Raw genomic sequence first — 6,007 nt, 5'->3', positions numbered from 1 at the left:
ATTAAATTTAATAAATATATTATATTTTCAAATAAGTTCACTCCTATATCATTACATAAAGATTTTATTAAAAAATATTATAGAAAGAAAGAAAAACATGACGAACTATACCAAATCCATGACAAAATTACGTCACACTTATACAAAAACTAATTTTGAATTAGATTATTTGTTATTAGTCTTCTTTGGTTTGAATTAACTTACTATCTTTAGTATTAGAATCTTCCCTCTCATTAACCATTCTAGTCAATTTAGAAATTATTTTCAATTCTTTCATAAATTGAGCACCTTAGATGTTAAAGGCTCAAAAACAGTCACTAAACAATTATGAATTGAATGTACACTAGAACAGGAGGAGGATATAGCACCGATTAAAATTGGTTATAGGCACCAGTGGTGCATAACCAGACGAGGTAAAAAAATGTAGGTTTTATGCCTCGGTCATGAATCGAGACAAAAGTGGTAAGATTATGCCCCGAATTTTAGATAACCGAGGCCGTAACATTTTTTCTTTTTTTTTAAATTTAGGTAACCCAGTTCAGTTCAAGCAGGAGGATTTGGTGACCGAGATTAACAAAAATGCAACTGCAAGAAGAAAAAATCAAAGCAACAGAAACGTGGTTTTGGCACTTCTTTTTCTTCACCAAATATTTCTAGCATGAGAGTAAGTAACCCAGAACCCAGAAGCGCAACCCATAACCCAGAACAACAACCTGCAACCCAAAACAACAACCCAGAACCACCATAACAGCAACCCAAAACCCAAATCGTGCCTCCATGATTCAATCTTCTCCACCCCAACCTGCACACAGAACCCGGAAACTCAAAAATCGGAGAAACGAAACTCAAATTGCAGCAACCAAACTCAAATGGCAGAAGCCAAACTCAAATCGAAGAAACCAAACTCAAATCACAGAAACTCAAACGGTAGGAGAGAAAATAGAGATGGTGAGGGAGATCGAGGAATTGTCGTTGCCGTCGCGTCCTCGCCATCGCCATGTCCTCGCCGCCGCCGCGTCTACCATCGTTTCTCTCTCGCCGGAAACCACCGATCTCGCGGCTGTGCTGGCTGTGTGGGTGTCGTGACCGTCATCGTCGCGAGGGGATCTAGACTCAAGGACGTTGGGGTCGTTGTCGCCCGTCGGAGATCTCATCCATGGAGTGGGACTCGAGGACGAGGCCGCACTCGGAGCAGAGGATGTCGCCCGTGGAGTGGTCTGGGACGAGGCCGCACTCGGAGAAGGCGATGTCGCCGGTGGAGCGGTCGGGGACGAGGCCGTAGTCGGAGTAGATGATGCCACCGGTGGAATGGTCGAGAACGAGACTGGATGACACGAGAAAGCGATGGAGGGAGAGGGAGGGAGGGAGTCAGATCAGAAGGAAGAAGGAAAGGAGGGAGAGCAAGGGGCGAGGGTGGGAGTCAGATCTGGAGGAAGAAGGAAATGAAAGGTTACGTTTTTTTGGTTAAGATACGTGCACATATGACTCGGTTCTCTACTCGCCCGAAACAATACATGCATATAGGTCTTGGTTCTACACCTGACTAAGGCATATAGTCCTCAGAAAAAAATAAAAAAATATATAAAATGACTATATACCTCGGTTTCCGTTTAAATCGAGGCATAAACACTATTTCGTACTAGTTCTGAACGAACCGAAGCCGTAGGCTCTGCACAGAATTCAAAGGTGGGCTTTTAGGCTTCGGTCGTTACTTTAACCGAGGTAATATGACTTATATGCTTTGGTTGATTTTAAACCGAGACGTATAAGTTCGCTTAAACTACAAAAATGCCACCGCATTTTGATAGGCTTCGGTTTCACCTAAACCGGTGCCTATAACGCGAGTTTAAAAACAGTTTTTTTACTAGTGGTAAATGTTGTGAACCATCCAAACTGTTAACAAAGAAAGTGACATCTTCCAAAAGAGATATATCAACCAAGGAATCAGATTCTATTGGCACACCATCAAGATTCTTAACAAGAAAAATCCCTTCACAACACAAATATTATCATGATTATCCACCTCTTGCTCAGGCTATGCAAACTCCACCACAACTCCATCATTTGAACTAAAAAGGCGTTAGCCCATTAATAGTTTTATTATAACCTGGTTTGAAACAATATTTTCCTTTACACAAATCTTCGACAATGGCGTAAAAAACCTCTTGATACTACAAAACAATCAATTTTTTCAACAAGTATATTAGGTAGTTTGTAGTATAATAAGTGTTGTATCCACATGGATTTAGCAGAAAATACAACGTTCTAAACTAGCTTAACTTGGAATAAAACGGTAAAAATAGATCTATTTTACCAATATAACTCGTTGTAAATTAGTTTGAACTTAAAAAGAATTGACTTCAGGATGATAGGGGCGTGTTGAAGCTAAATTTCACAACTTTTTCCCTCTCTTATAAAGCTTTAGTTATTAGTTATAAAGACGCAATTAATCATGTCTTAGGAGTTCTTTTTGAATGTAACTTTAGATTCATTTTTGACACCTAGAACATAAGATTACCAAATTTCAATATGATTTCTCAATGACGGCTTGAATGCATCACTAGCATTACGAGCAAGACTTTATAACCAACTAAAACCTTAGATATATTCTTAACATTTAAAATACAGGAGGAGAATTAGTTGGACAACTTAGAACTAGTATACATCCAATACCAAATCATTTAAATAAGATGAGTGATCGGTTCATCTAACAATAAGCATAAACTATGATGATGTTAATAGTTTATGTTATTTTATAATAGTATTTTATTTGGCTAATGATAGATAAAGTTTCTACGGATTTATACAGTTTTCGGAAAGATGATTATTTATAAGAATTTTGGAGTTTTTAGAAGTATTGCGGTATAAATGAAAGAGTAATTTTGATGGGCTTAAAATAAATGATACCATTAAGAATGTTAATCATATGATATTACATAGAAATTTGTGTTGATATGATTATTGGATGTTTAAGGGTTGTGATCAAATTGCGGGTTGCAGGGGAAATGTAATATGTAATCTTTTGTTATGTGCAGCGTATAGGATATAGTTAGGAAACATAATATACGTATTTGCATAAAAAGTGTTAGTATAAGATGAATTTGGAGATTTCGATTTTATTTTACTTTAATATTTGCGCGTGCGGGATGTTATTATATGTATGGGTTGGTGGTTAAATATTTGGTGTGGAGAAGATAAGTTTTATGACCTTTATTTTATGGTTTTAGTAAGTGTGATAGATATGGTTGCAAGCTAAGCTTTATGAAATTATGAGAGGAGAATTAAGGTATGATTATATTGTTATAGGGTGTGAGAATAAATATTTTGTTGATAAAATTCATAAATTGTGAGAAGGGGGTTTAAAATGTTTAAAGGATGAATTTTAGGATGTAATTTTGTACAGTAGTTTGATGTAATTGGAATTTTGGTTTGATTATTTATGTTCAAAATGAAATTGCAGGTTAAATGGAGGCATCGGAACAATTTTCGGTGTATACGTAAGTTTTATGAATGTTGATGATTCAACCGAAATTAATTCAGTTTTGAAAATAATTGTATAAGTGAATTGAAAAATTAAAGAGTTTTTTTCAAGTGCTTTGGATTAGACGGTAAAATTTAGAGAGTTAATCTCTTAATGTCGCATAAATTGAACTTTTAGTAGAACTAGTGTTTGAGTAAGTTGAATGTATTTTATTTTTAACATGAGGATGTTGGGAATGTTGTTGGAATCTTTGAGATAAGATGAAAATTAGTTAAGTATATGATAAGTTAAGAGCAGTTAAATTAATTGAGAAAGTTGGTAAGTGGTTCTGTAGTATACTTCGAACAGAAGATATTGAAATAGTGACTTTTTTGTGTTTGAGTTTTGTTGGGCGTGAGTTTTGAGTCATTAGGCGATATGTGTATATGTGACGTCCCACTGTTTGAGAAAATAAGAAGTTGGACGACTTTGACTTTTTGTGTAAGTCTTGTTAGATGAGACACTAACATGAAAATAATAGGTTTCTATTTTTTGCATTGTTTATGTGTTGATTAAGTTTTAATTTTATCTAGATGATTAAAAATGATAATGATGATAAGTTAGAAGATGAGTTGTTTGGATGAAATACTTGCATGTGTTTGTAATGTTTGGTTGAGAAGCATGTCTGTCTCAACCAATTTTACATGATTTGAACTTTTTCAAGCCATAAATAATGGCTAAAAGTTATTTCAATGGCCTAGGAAACTCTTTATTCCTCTTACATTGAAAGATAGAGCTAATTTTGAGATAACCTCCATTATGACGAGGTCAACTTCAATTTCTTTTTCTAAAATTATGACCTAAAACAATCCCTTTCTTGACCATGAAATGGAATTTTTTTCCAGTTAGCACAAAATGAGTCTCTATGTATCTTTTCAACACAATGTCAAGGTTGTTTAAGCATGTATCAAATGAACTACCATATACACAGAAATCATCCATAAATACCTCTATGCTTTTCTCAACCAAATCAGCATAAATGGCTAGCATACATCTTTGAAATGTGGCTAGAGCATTGCACAATTTGAATGAAATTTTCCTATAAGAAAAGACACCAAAATGACAAGTGAAAGTTTCCTTTTCTTGTTCTTGAGGATGCACAACTATTTATTGTAGCTAGAGTATCCATCAAGAAAGAAATAATATTCTTGACCGGCCAATCTTTCCATCATTTGATCTACAAAAGGAAATGGGAAATGGTATTTCCTTGTAGCTTGATTAAGTTTTCTATAGTTTATGCACATTCTCCATCCTGTGACTGTGGGTATCTACTCGTTCTTTTCATTATCAATAATTGGCATCCCTTCTTTCTTAGGTACAACTTGAACTGGACTCACCCAAGGACTATCAAATATTGGATAGATCATTCCTACCTCGAGCAGTTTCATTACTTATTTTCTTACTACCTCCTTCATTACAAGGTTAAGTCTCCTTCATACCCCAAAAACAAGGCTTAAATATAAGGTTCAAAGAAAACTATATCACTTTTCTCAAAATCAAGACCCAAAATAAATATGTTCTAATTATTTACAATTCAACTTGACCCATGGAAATAAGAGTTTGGACATACTCAGTAATTGAAGCCTATTCAGTAGTTTGCCATCATGGGGTACGAAATTTGTTATAAAAATAGGTTTGGTCCACTTATTTATATTATTTTTAATTGGGACCAAACAACATGCTTGAGTTGATACATTTGAATACACAATTTTGTTATTTTAATCCCTTAATAAACCTAATATAATATATTTCAATAAAACAATAGTTGAAATTATTTTTAATGCATTCTAACATCTATTTTTATAGACGATTGATGGTTTATCTTGATTGATTTTCATTTTTCCAAGATTTTAGAAAATTTCCATGAATCTTATTAATGATGGAATTTATAAAATAGCGTACAATCCAAAAGTATTAGAACTTTTAGTTTAAATTCATATGAGAAACAAATACAAATTTAATAATTTTATATTGAATGAATAATTTTCATTCAAATTTTGAAGTATTTGTAAAAATCAATGTGATTAGTTGATTGGGATGTACTTGCAATTAAAAAAACTTAATAAGGGACTAAATTGCAATTATAAAAAAATTAATAACTAAGATGCAAATACTTAAAAATAATTAAGGATCAATTTGTAATCATTAGAAAATATATAGATGTCAATTTGTAATTTTAAGAAATTTTAGAGGCTTATACATAATTATGAAAAATAATTTACAACAAATAGAAAAAATTCAAATTTATTCTTGAAGGATGTAAACTATATATTTAAGTCAATAAAAAAGTAAAATATAAGTAATAATTAATATTATTTTTATGTTATGTACATCAAAAGATAATGTGTTACATAATAGGTCTGAATATTATGATTGAACGTTTGTTGTATATGAACTGTTGTGTAGTATGTATAAGGAGAAATTACTTTTGATGTATAGTTAGAAAGAGAGTATTAAATTAAAAATTTGAAGAGATTATTCTGACTT

Source organism: Vigna angularis, chromosome 9, assembly GCF_016808095.1.
Source record: "Vigna angularis cultivar LongXiaoDou No.4 chromosome 9, ASM1680809v1, whole genome shotgun sequence".
Taxonomy (NCBI): domain Eukaryota; kingdom Viridiplantae; phylum Streptophyta; class Magnoliopsida; order Fabales; family Fabaceae; genus Vigna; species Vigna angularis.
This window is presented reverse-complemented; position numbering follows the sequence as displayed.